This window comes from Microtus pennsylvanicus, chromosome 4 (genome assembly GCF_037038515.1).
Source record: "Microtus pennsylvanicus isolate mMicPen1 chromosome 4, mMicPen1.hap1, whole genome shotgun sequence".
Taxonomy (NCBI): Eukaryota; Metazoa; Chordata; class Mammalia; order Rodentia; family Cricetidae; genus Microtus; species Microtus pennsylvanicus.
In genome coordinates this window covers 49,128,628-49,150,065 of record NC_134582.1, presented here as the reverse complement: position 1 = coordinate 49,150,065, position 21,438 = coordinate 49,128,628, and the positions used below count along the sequence as shown (strand labels likewise).

The 21,438-nt window shown below is 41.2% G+C and overlaps 1 long non-coding RNA gene across 1 annotated transcript; it reads right to left on the bottom strand.

Moving 5' to 3' along the window:
- Positions 1-1,134: 1,134 nt before the first annotated feature.
- On the bottom strand, positions 1,135-5,741 carry LOC142848677 (uncharacterized). Its single transcript, XR_012910450.1, has 3 exons — positions 5,408-5,741; positions 2,970-3,024; positions 1,135-2,671 (listed from the first exon to the last, which is right to left on the bottom strand). It is a non-coding gene; the product is annotated as an uncharacterized LOC142848677 (long non-coding RNA).
- Between the last annotated feature and the right edge of the window lie 15,697 nt (positions 5,742-21,438).

Here is a 21,438-nt window from a genome sequence, read left to right as displayed (position 1 = left end):
AGGCTTGGGTATGCACTAAGACGGTTTGAGCATCCATGTTCATTGCTGCGCTATTCACAAGAGCCAGGAAACAGAAGTAGCTTTGATGTCTGCTAGCCAACTAATGAAAAGAGAAAATGTGGTACATTTCCACCACACAATGGAATTTTATTCCTTTTATTCTATTGCAATAAAAGACATGAAAGCATGTCATTTGAAAGAAAGTAGATAAAACTGTTAAGTCATTGATAGGTACAATAAGCCAGATTTGGAAAAATAAATTCAAGGTTTTCTTTCATATGAGAAACTTAGATTTAAATATCTGTGTGTGTGTGTGTGTGTGTGTGTGTGTGTGTGTGTGTGTGTGTATCATAGGACTAGAAAGGGGCCCCTTAGAAGGAAGACAAGATCTTAGGGAAAGGAAAGTGGGTGGGAAGTGGCAATGGCTTGCATTCAATTTGAAAGCAGAAGGGGCCCTGTTGAGGGATGGAAAGTATGCTGCAGCTGGGCAGTGGTGGTGCACACCTTTAGTCCCAGCACTGGAGAGGCAGAGGCAGGTGGGTCTCTGAGTTCAAGGCCATCCTGTTCTACAAAATCAGTTCCAGGAAAAAGAAAAGAAAACAACTGTGGTGGTTTGAATGAAAAATGGCTCTCGTAGGCCCACAGGGAGTGGCACTATCAGGGGATATGACCTTGTTGGAGGAAGTATGTCACTGGGGGGAGGGCTTTGAGGTTTCAGATGCTCCAGTCAGAGCCAGTGTTACTCTCTCTTCCTGCTGCCTGCCAGTCCAGATAGATGTAGGCTTCCCACCGTGATGGGAACTGACATAATGGACTGAACTGTAAATCAGCCCTAGTTAAATGTTTTCCTTTGTAAGAGTTGCTGAAGTCTCAGAAATAAACAAGACATAAGGAACAAGCAAAAATGTAGCATAGAGTTCGGGGAGTCCCATAGGTGAGTGCGGAGGAATGGCAACAAAGTCTGTCTGTGCATACATGCCACAACAAAATCCACAGCTTTCTTATGCTAGTTTTAGAAAATAGTTTAACAAGGAAATGGAAACAAAACAAGCAAAAAAAAAAACACTAGAAAGACATATACATTTATAGGAATGGCTTGAGTTGAGAGGTATTTTTTTAATTGGATGTGGGTATGGGAATTTTCACACATTTACTCCATTCTGCTGTATTTTGAGTTAGTTTATGAAGAGAGCTCCGTTTGTACATCACTTCTATGTTAAAAGCCAAGAATGTGGTGCTTCATATACTGTACATATATAATACTCAATCAAAGGAGTCTAAATTTCGGAATCAAGAAAACTTGGCTTCTGTATTCCTGGGTGTTTCTTGCTAAGTCCATTCATCACCCAAGGTCTCTAAACTTTCATCTTAGACACATTCATTATTAGAATTGGGAAAACCAAAGAATAAAGTTTGCAAATGTGCTTTGTACACAGTAAGCTTGCAATAAAATTATCTATGTTTCTTCTCTCAAGAAAGAGTGAAAAATAAGTAAAGCAGAGGTAGGGCAGAGTCCTCTTCTTTGGGGCTGTGAAAATAAAGAGCCCTTAGTTTTCCTTTAATAAGTAGAAGGTGAACCACAGTGAAGACTAAATAGAGGGTGACTTGATCCAAACTATGCTTTAGGAAGATTATTTTGGCAACTCTGAAGAAGTAAACCAAACCCATGACATACAGTTTTGTCTCTCATCCTTATGATGCGCTGTTTATCCTTCCTTTTCAGACACAACCTACGAGGTTGTGTCAGGGAAAAATGAAGTTTCCCAAGTATGCCTGTAACTGTAGAACTTGGTTTGATCCTCTTCTCATCAGCATCAAAGCTGAGTTCAAATATGAGCCGTGTCTCTAATTGCTTTGCACCAGAATCGTCTATTGCTCCTTGAGATGTCTAAGCTCCCAAAGCAGGTACTGACCTGCCACTAAATTATCCTCAGTCAGCTGCAGGAGTCAATTGCCTTGTTCAGCCAGGGCAGAAAGTTGTGCCATCATAAATATTCTAAGAGAGATATTTCAAAGTGAGGAGAGACTCTGTGTTCTTTCCTGGAAAGTAAATGACATTATGGAAGGATACCCTCCATGGCATGCATGTCTCTCTCTAGCTGATGCCCAACACTACCAGGTTCATCACTCAGGATAAACATTTTCCAACCCATGCCCCTCCCCCAGAGATCAGCATTTGTCGGAGAGCAACTTAATGATAAGATGACAACATTAGTGACTCAACCTTCATAGTATTTAGAGTTCAAAAATCTTGCACACACCTATACACTGATAAAGGAATCCCGCTTAACAATCTTTGAGGGTGCTCCATTTATTTTTTCACCTTCATTTTTTCCATGGTATAATTCATTCTGAGTTAATCTCTATATCATGCTAATACTGCGTTGAGCTCAGTCTTAGGAAGGTACTAAATGCTTTTGGTGTTCAGTGTGCCACTGCCAATCTTGGCTTCTAAAGACTCAAATAATTTTTCTTTTGGTACACAACATGGTTTGGGTGAAATATCAGATGTTACGAGAGCAACTGCTGTGTAGAGCTTTTGTGAGTCATTCAGCATCTTGCTCCAAGAGTGGATATTTGCAAGGTCTTTGCTGTGAGTGTCCTGTACTTCAGTGTGGACACCGAGTCCATGAGAGAACTCATGCAGAGATAGTCTGAGGCCATGTGCTCTCTGGAAGACAAGGAGGCAGAAGGAAGCTACTGGAAGCTTGGAGAGAAGCAGTATTGGCTATAAATCCCATAACCCAAGGTCCAGTCCTCCATAGTTGCCTTAATCTTACTCTTTTGTTTCTTCCTAAAATTCAGCCCAACCTTGTGTTCTTTGTTAGACCACAATGAACTGTGTCAAGCAATTCCCAGAACCATATTATCTAAGCAAGTAACTTTTCTTCTGGGACTAGGGTAAAATGTCTAACACACCCTAATCCCTTTTCTGGCTGGCATTACTGTCTTGCCATCTTCTTTCTCACCTGTTCCATGTAGCTTTGCACCTGTCTTCCGATGAACTATGTCCAGCAATGCCACCTACAAAGCCAAAGAAAGAAAAAATTTATAGTCTTATGTTTCTAACTAAGATAAATTAATGATCTGGACTTATTTTCCAGGTTAAAGTGACTTTAAAATTGGCAAATTTTATTTAAAGGGTATCTTTAAAGACGTTGAATATCAAGCCATGTTCTGTACAGCTTATTTTCAGTGCTTCTCATGTCTGGATGTGGCTGCCTGGCTTCTGGCCCTGGGCGTGTCCTTCTCTTTCTCCCTCATTCTCTTCTTATTCTCGCCTTCTTCTCTCATTCTCTCAAACCTGGATTCCCCCTCTTATTTATTCTTTCTGCCTGCCAACCTAGCCTATCCCTCTCCTCCCTGGTTATTGACTGTTGAGCTTTTTTATTAGACCAATGGGGTGGCTTAGGCAGGCAAAGTGAAACAAATGTAACACATCTTTACATCATTAAAAAGGCAGCATAAACAAACGTAACACCTATAGCACTTCACCTAGTTGAATATTAATCCATAACAATGTTCCCTAACATCATTGTTACTCAGCTTCTTTGACCTCCCAGGATGAGCTAACTGCCATTGGCTCCCAGGAATCCTTTAACTCTTTGATTTGAGGTTAATATTGCTTAAGGTTATAGCATTGTGGCTTGGACAGTTAGCTACTAGGCTGTCGGCCAGTCTAGAGTGTAGATAGCTATTGTGGAACTACTCAGTCTATGGTATGTAAACCCATCTAATAAATTCCACTTTAAATATATATATATATATATTTGATCAGCTCTGCTCCTCTGAAGAACTCTAACTAGCAGAGGGCACAAACTGTGAGGCATCGAGGGAGAACTGAGATAAATCCCATATCTGATGAGATAGAGCTGGATGTTTAAGGTAGTCTGTGAACTTAGAAGTGTTAAAGAAGATACAGATGGTCAAGAGAGAGAAACTATAAAATCTTCTGAATTCTCTTAAATACTCAATTTATTACTTTTCAAGGTGTTCATATATGAAAATTACCAGAGGCCAGGGAAAGAACATCTGGAAGGATTAGGGTTAATGGTATATGAAACTTAAGAAGGGCTGAAAACAATTTTGTTTCTCTAGTATATCGTTTCCACAACAGAAACCATAATGTATGGGGCATCAGATAGAAGACCAGAAATGGTCTCATCTCTGTAGAGGTTCGTGATTAGTTCTATCTAAAAGCTTAGAGACAAAACCTAAAAGGATTAAACTCTTCAGATAAGATAGCTACATTCCATAGTAAAGGCAACAACAAATTTTAGGAAGACCAACATGTCCTCCAACTACAGTGAATCACCGAGGTCAGGCATCCAACCCAATGTAACAGGCCTCATAAAAGGCAGGCAACCCTCACTGGGGAAGGAAATGAATCAGTTCAAATGGTGAAAGTTGTCAGGATAAAAATGGAGTTATGTTTGTAAAGCTCTAATAAAAGAAATAAATTAGAGGTATCTGAGATTGTGCAAGAAGGAATATCATGTACATCTTCATGATAATAAAAACTGTCATTTAAAACTACCATAATTACAACCTTACTCAGAAAATCCTGCTGCAAGGCCAACTGTCCAGTAACAGCCTTTTCAGCCTTGGGCTCATGTCATGCCTGCTATTGATCCTTGAACAAATTTGCTAGAATAATCATGTAGCCAAGGACTCTGTTTCAAAATAGCTTATGCAATCCTCCTCATTTTGCCCTAAAAGTTTCCCTTTGCCCTCTCTGTTCTGAATTTGCTCATTATTTCTAAAACCTGTTTATTCTCCTTTTCAGTACTCCTCCATTATTCCACAGTAAATACCATGTTTCCTTAAAGAGTCTGCCTGTAACGTGAGTAGATTGACTAGCATGGAGATGTCGTAGGTGATGAAACCAGCAATCAACAACATGAAAATGCTTGCAGAATTGCCTGGATGAAGAGAGGAAGAACTGGGCATGGTGAGAGACACACATGAGTTTAATCTTTGTGTCCTAGCCCATGGGGATCGCTGTGAGTTTGAGGCCAGCTTCAGGTCAGTCAATGAGAGATGAGAGAGAGAGAGAGAGAGAGAGAGAGAGAGAGAGAGAGAGAGAGAGAGAGAGAGAGGAGACACAGAGACAGAGAGGGACAGCAGACAGGGATGGGGGAAAGAAGAAGTAGAGTATTTGGAGTAATAATGGATGACAGCTTATAAATTCATTGAAATTTATAATCCACAGATCCAAGAGCCTCAACAAAACACAGCCAAGAGGGCCAATGAGATGGCTCACAGGCTAAAGGCATTTACAACAATGACCAACTACTTGAGTTTAATCACCAAAGCCCTCACTGTGGGACAAGAGACAACTACTGCCCGTGGTTGTCACCTCCCCATGAGCACCACTGTATGCCTGTGCCTCCTCCCCACTGCATACCTAAGAATAAATAGATGGAAACTGTTTGTCTGAAGACGCATCTGCTGATTGGATTCTTATTCATTGTCTCTTTAAAGAGTCAAATGTCCTCTAGCTGCCAGGCAGCCAAGAGTCAGGCTCTCAGCCGTGTGCTCTTGCCAGGGATTCTTGGCGAAGTTTGGGGTTTTCCCAAAAGAGCTGGATACTAGATACTTATCCTTCAACCTGTGATGACTTTCCGGAACCACAGGTAGTTGACTGTGCAGCTCTCTTCCTTTGTGAGAAAGAATGTTCCATCGCTGGCCCACCTTTTCTTGTCTCTTTCTCAAGGATGTCAGTCTGTGGAAAGGGGAGAAATGGGTTTCTGTATTGACATGCCCTGCTTGGATTTTCAGGCAAGCTACATTGACAAAAGGGACAATTATACAAGGTCTATTTCAGAGATGAAATCTTTTTTTTTTTTTTACTAAAAGAATGTGCTAGGGGCAGTGTCATTCACACTGATTTGGCTAAGTCCTTGATCATGAAATATTCTCAGAATGTTGGCAATCACTTCTGGGTAACCCCACTTACACAACAGCTCCACAAGCTGCCACACATATTGGTATGAAATGCTTAAATAAGGTCAATAAGCAACGTGGGAGCTCGCTGCCTTTAGCCCAACTATTTTACTGACTCAGAACATGGAGAACTTGGATACTCTTTCCAGCTGCAGAAACACGTGGAGGAATGGCTAGTTTGACCCGTGCCTGTGGCACAGCCCCAGTAGGGTTGTGGGTGTGACGAATTTAACATATGTCTGTGTTGCTTAAATGTTTCACATTTACTTGTTCCAAGGCTCCGGCTTGAGAAATAATTGCAAAAGTAACATGACATTTTGGAAGTGATAGTTCAAATCTCATTCTCAAGTGAGTGCTGTGCCTGGTCTTTCCCAATCACACGTGCTTAGACTTACTGACAGCCTGTCTACAAGAAGACTAGCTCTGAGCACAGGTGCGCTACTCAGAAATGTGGCAGACATTATGAAACCTAACAGTTGCACAGGGATGGTAATTCATCGTTTTCTTGAGAGGTGCAATGTGCCTATATTTACTGGCATTTCATTCCAGAAGGTTCCACTATGAGCCTCCAAGACTCGGATACTTTCCTCTATTTCTAACTTTGTTACCTTTTTTCTTTCTTTAGCAGATGTTGCCATTCTCAGCACGAATCTAAGACTGACCTCAGATGACTGTGTAAATAGAACTGATTTGTGGAAGGAAAATATGGCAAAGCCCTGAAATTTTACGAGAGCTCTTTATCAAAATTAGCTATAAACTTTATCTTTTTTGTCTCAGAATTCTGGACATTGGAGAAAGCTGGGAGTATGAAGACAAAATATTCAGTCAATTTAGCATGTCCTGGATTTACACATAACTTGTTCTGTGCAAAAATATTCTCAACCTCTGATCTCTTTCTGCGGGTCCCCACAATATGCTGCGTAGACTAAGTCAATGATGATGGGGTTCACGGAACTGAGTAGAAGCTTGCCAAATTGTATTTTGAAGTGATCTTTAGGAGACAGTGCCTGAATTTACAGAGAATGTGTTGGAAACAAAAGAAAAGAAGAAAAGAAAAGAAAAGCTGGAGTTGATTACAAATCTGGGCGAATGCAAGTTATCGACGGACAGCACTAAGGTGTTTCTCTCTGGTCATTTGGACTATCACAGATGGTAGCTCTAGTCTCCAGCTGGTATTCCCAGACAATAATCATTCTAGTAGTTCTGTGGACCAAAAGAGAGTTACTGATAAAGGTAAATCAACCAGTTTTTTAAAAGGCCACACCTGGAAACTAGTCAGAAGGGTTTAGGAGGCTATTCTTGCCACCTGTACTAGTCAGGGTTCTCTAGAGTAAGAGAACTTATAGAATGAACGTACACACACACACACACACACACACACACACACACACACACACACAAGGGGATTCATTTGAATGACTTACAGGCTGTGGGCTGGTGAATCCAGCAATGATGGACTATGAACAAAAAGGTTCAAGAATCCAGCAGCTTTTCAGTTCACGCTACTGAACATCTCAGCTGGGCTTCAGAAACCCAAAGAAGTAGGAGCTAAAGACAGGGAAAGAACGGACTTGCTAGCAAGGGTGAAAGCAAGCAGAAAAAGAGCCAGCTTCCTTCTTCCATGTCCTTATTTAGGCTCCCGGCAAAAGGCATGCCCCAGAGTAGATCTGGATTAAAGATCCAAATTAAAGGTGTGCCTTTCCACCTTGAAGATCCAGATTAAAGGTGTGCTTTTCCACCTTAAAGATCCAGATTAAAGTGGATCTTTCAACTTCAAATTAAGTAAACATCCCTCACAGGTGTGTTCCACTTTGGGGTTTTAGTTAATTCCAGATGTAGTCAAGTTAACAACCAAGAATAGCCATTATACCACCCTGTGTCCCAAGTCTGTGGTAGCTGAGACAGATAGAACCCGAAGAACATGGGGTGAGAAAAGGCTAAGGCGGTGGAGAGTGAAGGTCAATGGCAGCATCCATGTCCACGTCGGGAAATCTCATCCTGATACCATTGGCAAGGCCTTTTGAGTTTTCCGCCTGCCTCTCAGAGTGGAGTTAGGATGGCAGCTCATCCCAGTTCTCAGCCAGCAGCTTCCCTGCCCTGGTTGCAAGTTCTCTGTAGCTCCGATCAGGAAGGTAAGCGTACTCCAGGGGGAAGAATTAGTATAGCACTTAACGGTGGAACAATGCTTACAGCTTCCAGACTGCTCTCACATACAACATGGAATGGCTGTCATCTCTCTGGTCAAGACCTAAGTAAAGCCTTAGCCTGACATTAAATAATGACAAAGTTTGTTGAGATTAAGGTGAACAGAGAAGCTTGCCATTTCACTCAGGGTCAAAATAATCCAACAGTGTAGCTAAGGATGTTGTCATCCGTCATCATTCTAAAGAAAAGAAAAGAGTCTGGGAAGGACCAGCTGCCTTTCGGAGTCCGCTGGATGACGGCACTGGAACCAGAACACTGTTGTTTTGCCCTTTACAGGGGAGGAAGAAGATGGGTGTACATTCTAGAAAAGATACAATAATTAGAAGCTACAATTGCTCCCGGGAAAATAAGAGTACGCATGTATTCTAATTCCCAAAAGTTAACTATAAGATTCCCAAAGCCAGAAAACATGACATTTTCCTGTCCCTTGCGCCACTCTAACTATAACGTGGATCCACTTCCGCCTACCCGGAAGTAGAACGACATCAAAGTGGCTCTGGTGTCGGAAGTCCTAGCGCTATAACGAGGCTCCTACTCTGCCAACAAACTGTATGAACTTAGATAACTTACGCTTCCAAGAGGGCTGAAGGTAAGAATACGAACAGATTCTACACCACAGAAGGCCCATGAGCCTAACAATCTAGAAAGCAACAGTGAGATCCAAATATAATGTTCATAGGCATTTTGCTTCTCCATAAGTAGAGTCTTTAGAAAGTGTGTTTGATGCTTGATTCTCAAGTTAGGCTTCCAGGTGGCGTATCAGACTTAACTAATTACCATTCCCATAAAAAGTCAGCAAAACGTTGTTACTTCTACCTAGGAAGAGGGTAGAGTTTTAAACATTCATATAATAAATACCAAAATAATAATCAATTGATAGCACTAGAAGTGAAATTTATTTTTTGCTCTAATAAAAAGACAATTTCCTGGAGTTATTGGCGTGTAATGCACGTGGAACACATATAAAGAACAGATGAATCTCTTTGGCATGTCTGCACAATGATATCTGGAGGGGCTGCAACACTCCCAGAATCATGATCTTTATTTTCATGCTTTTTGAGAAGATGAACTTAAGGTGGAAGGAAGAACAAGAGGGAGGATAATCGGAAGACGCCATCTTCTAAAAGGCACGACTCACATCTGCTTTCACTAAGGAAAGGTTTGGATGGAATACATGGCTGAAGAAATGTAAAGATTCCTTTGGAATTATCTCCTGAAGATGTCGTAATCAGACACTAATGCCTGTGTGCGTTGAAAAGAGATTAGAGACCTGGTAGGGAGAGACTTCTCCTTGCTTTTCTATTGTATTTATATTACCAGAGAGAAGAAGTGTGCACACTGGTTAGAATCATGGAGCACAAATATAGACTATTCATTATATACGTCTTAGTACCTGAGTGGCCTTCAGCAAAGTAGCAAAGTAGTTAATCTTTATTTCTAAAACAAAGTTATAGTAGAAATTTTAAAAGTCGTAAAGATTAAATGAGCTGATATTCATGCATATTTCGGAGGAATGCCTATAAAGTGTTACTGAGTACCTCTGTGTGGCACACACACACACACACACACACACACACACACACACACACACACCTCTGCCACCACCATTTGTGGACAACTGGATTCGAGGGAATTAATATATTCTGTGCCTTTCAATATTTTATGAAGAGGGCTTGTCAAACATTTCTTAAATAGTGTCAACTTTCTACACACCTTAGTTTAAGTAGTTCCACTGGTAGAAGAGGGGAATGGAACCATCCATGGTGGAGCACACTACAGAAGAATGTGCTTCTGTATTTATTTTTTCCCAAAGGCCTCTGCCTTTCCCCTCCCCTATGCCCTCATGACTTGAATCAAACAACTATTATTGAAAACAAACTTTTAGGGTTTTTTTTTGTATCTCACTGGAAATCATGAGGGGTGGTGATGACATGATTATAATGAACACCACATTGAGGGTTTTGTTTCCTGAATTAATTTTTTTATTTGAACAAACATCATTTGTAGGTCTCAGTAACTATATACTCAGCATCCCATGATTTATTTCTATATCCAAGCCTAGGAAGCAAATTCCATTTTCAAAGTGCTCTGGTCTTGACTGAGCAAGGCCTACAGTTTTTTTTTTTTGTGTGTGTATCAGGAAATAGTAGGCTCATGGATGGAAATGACCCATGTGAAGCTATAAACTCTAGATCACAGTGGAAAAATTTTTTTCAGATAATGACCTTAATTTTGCACTTGATGGGATAAAAAATTACATCTTTTCCAACTCTTTGAATTGTGGCATTTTCTGTAGCTCTTGACATCAAGGTCATCACGTCACTTATATCATTTTATACCTAAAGCCACAAGACCTGCTTAAACTAGTGCCTGCAGCCCTGGATCAATGGTATTAACAACACCATAGATGGTTGTATAAATTGAGATTAGTGTTAGATGCAGAAAAACCTCAAATAACAACAGCTAAAATAAGATGCATGTCTCTTATTTATCACAAAAAATAAAATGATTCTAAAGGTAAGCAGTCAAGAACTAGTACTGTGGTTTCACCGAGTCCTAAGAAACACAGGATCCTCCAAGTCTCTCTTTCAAGATCCTTAGCTGCAGCCTTTGTCCCTAAAATACCAAGAATCCTCCAAATCACATTAGAGGACCAGGCAACAAAGGAATGTACCGGGCTTTCTTTTGAACCACCAACCAGTTCCCAAATAAAGCCATGGAATCTTATTAGTTATGAATGCCCGGCTTTACCTTATGCATGTTTCACTAGCTCTTATAACTTAATTTAATCTGTTTTTTTTTTCACCTACATTTTGCCTCTGGACTTTTTACCTTTCTTTCATTCTGTATGTCCGACTTTTCCTCCTTCCTCTGTGTCTGACTGACTGGCTGGTGACTGCCTGACTCGCCCCAGGCATCTCCCTATTTTTCTCCCTCATTCTCTTCTTTTCTTGTTCTTCCCCAAGCTTAGATTCCTCTTCCTACTCATTTTCTCTGCCCACCAGCCCCACCTATCTTTCTATTATCTAGCTATTGGTCATTCTGTTTTTTATTAGACCAGCAGGTGCTTAGGCAGGCAAGGTGAAACAAATGTAACACATCTTTACATAGTTAAACAAACATTTTATAAACAGTTGTGACAGATCTTTATTCAGTTAAATGCAACATAAACAAATGCAACATAACTTTACATAGTTAAAGTGATATTCCACAGCATAAACAAATGCAACACATCTCTACATAGTTAAAGCAATATTCCACAACAAAGGAGACTCCTTTTAAGGCATTTCACCTTGAAAATTCTAACAGTTACATTTTCATCTCATTGAAAGTTAACACAGTTAAAACTGCTGCAGGAAAAAACCTAGGTTTTGAAAAGTAAAGAAAAACACCCTTATTTAGATGACAGCCAGCTAAAGATTCAGTCTCAGTGAGCAGAGCTGGAACACAGGTTGACCAGGAATTTCTGTCTAGAATCTGTGGTACGGTCTAAGACTAAAGAATCTGGGAAATCATGTCTCACCTTTGAGAAAATTCCATTTGTGCTTTTTGTCATTTCTCTGCATCATGCATGTAATACACATAGCATCTTCTCTCAGCAAATCCATGTATTCACAGTGCAGGACCTTCAGACTGACCACAGAGTGCTGGACTTGAGAACTGAGTCAGGAAGACAGTGTCCTCATTCGTCTCAAACCGCTCAGCCTCGGATGCGTTGACATGCCACGACATTGTAGGCCTCCTGCACATACAGATGCTTGCTGATTTCTCTAAAGAGAAAGGATAAATACACAAAAATAACCTTCTAGTGATTCTTAGATGACAAGAGAAAGCACATTCAGGCTGAATATCACTTACCTGAAACGCCCAGTGTCAGAGGTGTTACAGGCTTTCTTTGGACTTTGGGATATGGGGTATATGTACAGTTGGCAGAAGCATATGACATACAGTAATTTCTTTAGACTTTAGAGTATTGGCATATATAATATATAATTAGAATATGCATATCATGGAGGGGACCCAAGTCTAAACAAATAGTTTATTGTATTTCACACATACACATGCATACTAAACACATAGCCTGAAGCTAATTTCCTTTTATTTTTAATATTTTTAATGATATGGAAGCTTTTACAGACAGCAGACACTCAAAATTTTAGGATTTCAGAACATTTCATCTTTTACTTTTGAAATGAGAAATACATCATACTTAGAAGAACCCATCTGTGAAACCGCAATGGTGAGGAACATAGTGACAGAATGAGTCAACTGAGTGGAGAAGAGCCACGCGGCAGGATTTTAGATGCTGCTAGCAGTCACAAGCAAGGCTTAGAGCACCAAATACCGAGGGTCCCAGTGGAAGACTATGTGGAGGATCCCCATTGGTTGAGGGGTCTGAAAGTTTGTTTCAGACCTCCTAGAAGTTAGCATTAGGCTGTGGAATTAAACAGAATAGAGTGTTATAGAGGAATGGAGGGGAAACTTGGAGGATTACATGAGGAGGGGGATGAGAGGACAGAGAAAAGGAGGGAATACGGGTGAACAACCGACACCAAAGACCTTGGGAAAAGCCATATGGAAACCTGCTGGTGTAGAAGTTCCCTAAAATACACACACATGTAAAGGGGATGTAAATGCAGTTCTTATATAATAGTGGATAAAACTTCCCAAGCAGACATCATAGGCCACCAAGTAAAAGTTCCAGTACCGGGAATGAGTTGCATCTTTTTGATTCTTTTTTAAAAGTCTTTTTGAATACCAGGAATGGGTTGCATCTAAAGGCATCCCATAGACCCCATTAATACCATGCTCTATTGCCAACGGTATTGGTTACCATCCACACCTGATACTAAGACCCTACCACTCACATCATCACACACTTACATTATGAGGAAATGGAGCTGGTGTTCAACTAGAAGCTTCACCTCTTCTGACCAGCTTCCATAGTGCTGCAAGATATTCTGTTCATTACCAGAGGAGAAAAGTAATCGTCAGTCTCCAACAGCTACAAACTCTGTGAGTTACGACAGTGATCTGTCAGCAAGGTACAGTAGTGACCCAAACGTTATGGGGGTGACTGAAAACTTTTTAAAAGTGGGCTTATGGTCCACCCCATGAAATAAAACCCACACTTGACACTGACTACTAAAGTTGCCAAGAAGCTGAGATTAGATAGGTCATGGGCCCTAGGGGGAAACTAACTGTTTTTTCTTCTAAAGGAACATAACAGAGTGACTCGCACTGGCATTGCTATACCTGTAGATCAGTGCATCACTCAGCTCTTATCTCAGAGGCTTCTTATTTCAACTGATGATAATAATATAGAGACCCACAAAAGGACAGTGTGCAGAAAGGGAGAGACCCAGAAGCACACAGCTATAAACGGGATGTCTTCATCACGCCCTTCCCCTCAAGGCTTGGGAATCTATGCAGACGAGAAGGTGGAAAGATTGTAAGAGCCAGAGGTGACGGACGACTCCAAGGAAACAGTGTCCTCTAGACACAACAAGGCTGATGTTCGTAGGAACTCACAGCATGCATGAGACCTACAAAATGTCAGGCCAGACAAAACCCCAGCACAGGGAAGTGGAAGTAGCCAGAAAGTCCCATCCCTAAATCAGAAGCTATTTGTGATAGAAACCTGCTGGGATGGGGAAGGTCAGATCTCTCCAATGGAGTGTTGCTGGATATGTCAACCACACTCCAGGGCAGCTACCATGCTCAGGAATAGTTGGCCAACACAAAGCAAATTTCATGGGTTTGTTTTTGCGTGTGCTTTTGTTGTTGCTTGGTTTGCTTTGGTGTTTGCTTTGCTTTGAGAAAGAAATAGCATGAAGTTGGGGGAATATGGAGGAGGGAGTAGCTGGGAGGAATTGAGAGGTATAAGAATATGACCAAAATATATTCTATGAAAATTTTTTTAAAAAATTAAAATGCGCAATTAATTTACCTGTTACCCTAGAATTAGTTAAGCAAGTATCAGTCAAATCTGTCATTTCATAAAAGCCAACATGAAATTTTAAAGGGAAGCTCGAACAGAAACCCAGCTACCCACCCACAGGCAGATCATAGAGAGAGCGCCTCTCTTGGGGTCTTTTGTTCTTTGCTCCAGCTGTAAGAGAATCCACATCACACAGAGCTGACTGGTCTGGTGGCCCTGGGTGACCTAAATATATTCAGGGATTCCTGTGAAAAACGCAACCCTGTTGACTCTAGGGCTTTATTTAGTCTTGCTCTAAGGGACGGCTTCGTCTCTCAGGCTGACCTGAGGCAACCCTAGCAGCTGCAGCCTTGAGAAAATCCTCCGCGAGCCCTCCAGTGAGGACAGAATAGAAATCCTGAAAGAACCACCAAAGTTTTCTTTCTCTTGGTTCCAAAAGTGCCCCCACATGGTTGAGTAGATGCCCAATAAGGAAAGCAAGTTATGTAGAGTGTTCCCTCAGGCCTGGATCACCCCAAGACTCAATGCTATAGCTCTTCTCCTGGGGTCTGTAGAAGGAACCTACAAGAGTGCCTCTGAATTCAACTGTCTCCCCCTTTATAAAGATCATAACCCTTCTTGACACAGTTTCTGGTTCCAGCCTGTTCCCACCCTAACAACTAGTCCAGGTACAATAAATGTGACTACCATGCTTCTTATACTTCTTTCATGTAGTTGGTTAAAGGTAATACCTTCTATCCTCTTTTTTCCCTTGAGAACTTTATGTGGTATTTGGAACACTGACAGGGAGCCCTCACTAAGCCTGAGTAGAGAGAGGGTTGGGGTGTTCTCAGATATATTTGTCAAGGTCTATTCTTCTGGCCTACTACTTGATAAAAAGCCACAGAAATCTGTAAAGGGAGGCCAAGCATAGCTTTTTGATAGTTTAAAGATATTTGATTTAACCTTCAGACACTAAGAAGCACTGGGGAAACGGAGTGCACACTAGTTTCTGGTGTGGTTTCTTGCATGGTGGGGATGCAGCATCTGCATGGTATCTGCCCCGTGGAGGCTCCCTGCTCACCCTGCTCCAGAGCGGTGGCTTCTCATTGTTTCATCCCGTTTCTCATTTTCCCTGTCTGACGCACCACTGTGGATAAGAACAATGGTCATTTATGGAATGGGCTGCTGTATATTGATGTCCATTTTATTCAGACACTAAACACAGGATTTGGGATAAAATAATCAAAGGATAAATAGGATCTCCTCGTGTCAGAGCTTATATTTTCACGAGAGAAACAAATTTTGAGCACAAATTCTTTTTTTTTCCATTTTTTTATTGATAAAAGGAGAATTAAAAAAAACAAGTTTTCACCTCCTCCCAGCCTCCCATTTCCCTCCCCCTCCTCCCACTCTTCTCCCCCTCCTCCCACCCTTCTCCCCCTCCCACCACTCCTCTCCCCCTCCCTCTCCAGTCCAAAGAGCAGTCAGGGATCTCTGCCCTGTGGTAAGTCCTAGGTCCTCCCCCCTCCGTCCATATCTAGGAAGGTGAACATCCAAACTGGCTAGACTCCCACCAAGCCAGCACATTAAGTAGGATCAAAACTCCGTGCCATTGTCCTTGGCGTCTCATCAGCCCTCATTGTTCACCATGTTCAGAGAGTCCAGTTTTATCCCATCTTTTTCGGTAACAGTCCAGCTGGCCTTGGTGAGCTCCCAGTAGATCAGCTCCACTGTCTCAGTGGGTGGGTGCACCCCTAGTGGTCCCGACTTCTTTGCTCATGTTCTCCCTCCTTCTGCTCCTCATTGGGACCTTGGGAGCTCAGTCCAGTGCTCCAGTGTGGGTCTCTGTCTCCATCTCCATCCATCACCAGATGAAGGTTCTATGATGATATGCAAGATATTCGTCAGTATTGCTCTAGGATAGGGTCATTTCAGGTTCCCTATCCTCAGCTGCCCAAGGAACTAACTGGGGACCTCAGCTTGGGCACCTGGGAACCCCTCTAGGGTCAAGTCTCTTGCCCACCCTAAAGTGGCTTTCTTAACTAAGAATTGTGGTTCCGTGCTCCCCTATCCAACCTTCCTTTATCCCAATCCTTCTGTTTCCCCAAGTCCCCCCCTCCTTCCCTTCTACCTTTTCTCTCTCCATCTCTCCTTACCCCCATCCCACCCCACCCCCAAGATCCCAATTTTCCCCCCGGCAATTTTGTCTACTTCCCTTAGCCAAGAGGATACCTATATGTTTTTCCTTAGGTTCACCTTCTTACTTAGCTTCTTTAGGTTCACCTATTGTAGACTCCGTGACCCTTATTTATGGCTAGAAACCAATTATGAGTGAGTACATCCCATCCCATGTTCATCTTTTGAACAGAGAATTCTCAACAGAAGAAATTCAAATGGCCAAAAGACACTTAAGGTCATGCTCAACTTTTTTAGCAATCAGGGAAATGCAAATCAAAACAACTTTGAGATATCATCTTACACCTGTCAGAATGGCTAAAGTCAAAAACACCAAGGACAGCCTTTGCTGGAGAGGCTGTGGAGGAAGGGGTACCCTCATCCATTGCTGGTGGGAATGCAATCTTGTGCAACCACTGTGGAAGTTGGTGTTTCGGTTTCTCAGGAAATTCGGGATCAACCTACCCCTGGACCCAGCAATACCACTCTTGGGAATATACCCAAGAGATGCTCTATCATATGACAAAACCATTTGTTCAACTATGTTCATAGCAGTATTATTTGTAATAGCCAGAACCTGGAAACAACCTAGATGCCCTTCAATGGAAGAATGGATGAAGAAAGTATGGAATATATGCACACTAGAGTACTATGCTGCAGTAAAAAACAATGACTTCTCGAATTTTGCATGCAAATGGAGGGAAATAGAAAACACTATCCTGAGTGAGCACAAATTCTTAAGTGACGATAGTCTCCAACTTGTGATGTTCAAATTATGCTATTCCAACTTGACGAATAGAGTACTCAGTCGAAACAGAGAGCATTGTCCATTTTTACCCTTTCCTGAAAGCACAAGAAACAGTTCTCTGCCATGATGATGGGAGCAGCGGCCAGCCAGTTTCTGGTCCCCCAGCCCAGGAGTGCAAACAACCCAACTCCAGAGACCTGTCACTAAACTGGGATGCTTGCTAGATGAGGTGTACGAAAGGCATTTCTGACTTGTAATTGTTTTAGCTTACGGAAGATTTATCAGGATGTTTCCTTTTCCTACCCCGAGGAGCAGCTGTGTTTGCTCGCAGTTGCACTAAACTGCTAGTTTTACAGTTATTTTAAAAGTACTGACCCAGCAAGTAGCTCAGGAAAGGGTCTCCAAGCTTCTGTGATGTTTCTCTCAGGAGGCTAAGGAGAAGGAGGAGTTGATCTGTAAGAGGCGGTGCTCCTGGCATAGGAAATGGGGAAAGCAGACAGCAGTGAGAGCAACCTTGATTGAGAGGCCAGGGGAGCGTGCTGAAGGCTGCCCCACCCTGTGCAAGGAAACGTGCGGAAACTAACTACCGGGTGCTCTCCCTCCCTAGTGTTCATGTTTCTGATCTGAGCTCGCCAGCCAATACACTCCAAACTTAGGGTGAATGAATACCCAACAAAGCTTTAACCTTGGTGTAAAACTGAATTCTCATATAAGATGAATATTAAGCCAATGCTCAGAAATATAAAATCCAAATTAATGTTTTCATTTCATTGAATACATCTGTAATTCAGCAGATTTGGCCTTGGCATGTGGATTCACTTACCTCCAAAACACTGTATAGGTGCTTTAACCTCCAATTTATTCCATTCACAGAAAGCAGAAAATAATACGCCAATTTGGAGTAAAAAAAGGAAACCAGATTTATGTGGATCAAAAAATAGCTTTATTGTGTATATATAAATGTAGTGGAAATTAAAACACTCTTGCCACAAAATTAGATATTATGCTTTTCTCTGAATGTTAGAAAAAAAATGTACAGACATTAATTTAATCTACAGGAACATCCATCCTGAGTTAGTAGAAAGAAAAGCACTCATAGACAGAATGAACCCCCAATCTGTTCCTGGGGCTTACAGAATTTGTGTTTCTCTCGTCAACTCCCATCATGCAGAATGCTTAGGACAGAGCTATTCTTCTGATAATGACATGGACTTCTAGCTAGTGTCTAAAGCCAATATCCTTCTCCTCTCGGAGCACAGCTCACACTACATTACCCAGCAGCTGCCGTGTGTGTTCAATGTAAAAGGAATAATAAAAGCCATTTCGAGGCCTGGCCAGAAAGATGTCTCAGCAGACCAAGCTCTCTCATACTTCAGCAGCTTCATGAGAATAAGTAAAGTAAAAGAGTAGCGAAGCAACGTGTAACTTCACGGTGACGGTGGTGGATCGGTGAGAGCCGCTGAGCCCAGAATCAGGGCTAGCAGCGCAGAAGCCCAGCCATCAGGCACCTGATGCTCTGCGTCCTGTCAGGGTGCACTCTTCATTTCTGCAGCATGGCAGTTTTCCTTTGAGCTCAGCTCTAACACGGCTTTTACATTTTACTTTGTACAGAAATCCAGGTGATTGCATCAGAGGGACACTGAGTGGTAGCTAGTTCAGTCTACGTCTTTGCCAGAATGAGAGAGATGCACAGGTATGTTAATAAACAGCAAAACGACCATTTAAAGCGTTTAGGATCTTCGAGTGTCTCTTCCATTGTTGTCACCGATCACATTCCATCATATTTATTGTGATTCAGCTCTTGGTTGCTGGATGGCTTGGTTTCTTTATTCATAAATACTGTGGATTGGCCCAATTATGGAGAAGAATTTATAGTTCATATATTCACATCCTAGAAAGGGGATACCTGAATTTCTTCTTTTACTTATTCTGTTTTATATTTTTGAGGCACTGTCTCTCTACATAGCCCTGGTTGTCCTGTAACTCCCTATGTAAGACCACTATGGCCACATACCTCCAGGATCCATTTGACTCTGCCTCCCAAGGGCTGGGATTAAAGGCGTACACCACCCTGCCTGGTGAGACACGTGAATTTAAAGTATAATATCTTTGAGTAAGCTGATTAACTTCCCAAATGGGATGTAATCTCCAGCAATTGTAATATAGTTGATAAGGAAGGAGAGCCAGTTCCAGGAAATAGCACGGTGCTCTATAGTGTAGAGCCGCACGGGAGGTGGTAAAGCGAGACGGTGGCTTACAGGGCAGTGTCACATCACGACTGTGAAACAACTGTCCTGGAGTCACTGTTCACCTGCACAGAAATTTAGGCAGACTTATTAAACCTTCTGGAACGCGAGTTTCTTATCTGCGAGTGTAGAATGTCAGCTACCTCGTAACACTGAGGTCTGGCTAGGTGAGATACCGTGTGTTAAATAAGGAAGACACTGCAGAAGATAAGCACCGAATACAGCAGTGCATTATTTGTATTTTAAAATAAATGTTACCTGAAAACCAGAAAAGCAAAGCAGCCAAGCCACTAGAGAAGTCTTACCTCTACCAAGGCTGGGCAACTGCAAACTAAACAGACCAAACCCTCTCTCCTCCCATTTTATATTCTCTCTAGTGCCAGGATTAAAGACATCTGACTCCCTCAGACTGGGATTAAAGGTGTCAACCACCACCACACGGATTTTTTCTGCATTAATCTTGTGTAACCCAGGGTGGCCTTGAACTCGCAGAGATCCATCTGACTCTTTCTCCCAAATCCTAGGATTAAAGGTGTGTGTGGCTTTAGCTTTGCCTCTGGACTTCAGGCAAGATTTATTTATTGAAATACAAATAATATACTACTATATTTCCCCTCTTATGTCTAAAATGAAACAGAAAGCTATAAATAATATAAGAAAAACTATATATAATAAGTACAATAACTATATGCAACATATACAAGCAACAAATTATCAACAATGTCTGGTCCATTTGCATTTGACAAATTCAGAGAAAATATTCCACATCTATCCTATTGTGGTGAGTCCAAATTTTTATACCTAATTTACTTTCTACCACAACTTGCATTACAATCCAAAACTACCTTTTAATGTCTCTCAACCTCACATACTTCACATCTCTTTATTGAATTTCTTTCTTGAGTCTTGTAAACAAGAGAGACTATAACTATAGTTACCTAGTCTTTAACTACCTCAGTTAATAATATTAACTGAGTTAATAATATTAACTGAGTAAGCAGGAAGTGTAAGCAAGCAACTTCCAAAAAATGTGAGAAATGACGAAAACAGCTGACTGCCTGGACAGTCAACCAAAGTTCCTCTGCAATATTGGGGCATCCATCTTTGGCCTACAGGCCTAGAATATTCAACAGACTTTTTTGTGAAGTGGGGTATTTTGAAGAACTGTCCCTCCTTATGTTGACAATGTTTGGCAGTCACTTTCTTTTGTGTCCTACTTGTCCATTTAGGACAGCAGAGTGTCAGCAGTCAAGGCAAGGGCATTTTCTTACCCAGCGGCTTACTTTTGCCACAAAGAAAGTAAACTTCATGCCCATTATCTTCTCTGAAGTAGATTAGTGCTGTTGGGAGCAGACATGTCTCATTATCATTAACATCTCAAATGCATGTTCTGTAGATCTCTGAAGTGTTTGAAGATGACCTGTCAATCTAAAATATATCTTTGCTTGACCTTGAAAACATACATAATGTGACTACAAGTTTGATTATATTAGGTGATTATAACCTGCATGTTTTTATTATCCTAAACAGCTTGTAATAATAATTTTCAAGGACTAGAAATTTGCATTACATTGTTAAATGAGTTATATAGATACAAAGTTTTGAACAAGAGTAGAAATATATGTACATTATGTTTTAACAAAATTAATCTCAATATATAAAATTTATATACAATACACAAAAGTATAATCCAATGTAAAACATTTAAAACTAGTAGTTGCTTTTTAAAAGTAGATCAATAATCTACCTTTTTATCTTACCATATCTATATTCTCCCTTTAATCTACCCTTTTATACTATTATATCTATATCCTCTGTTTTCTTTTCAAAACAAGAACCTTGAATCCAGTTCTCTTTGTTTAGCTTTTTTCCTGGCCATTACCAATAATAAATTGTAACTAACCACTAAACAATAACAAATATCCATGATCCATTAAATGACCAAAACCCACCCACCCCATATTTTGGGAATGTGGGTGCTTTCTTAAATTTACTTCCTGCTGTTTGGGGTCAACAGTATCTTTAGGAGATCCTGAAAAGAAAAAATTTGGGTTAATTGTCAAGTCCTGGTAGAGGTAGCTGTATCATTTGTTGTTCAGTTTCTGCATAATAGGAAAGTGCAGGGCTTGTTTCAAGCCCTGACTAGAGCAGTCTGTTAGGCTGAATCATCTCAGTTAGCCACCTCAAAATTGTTC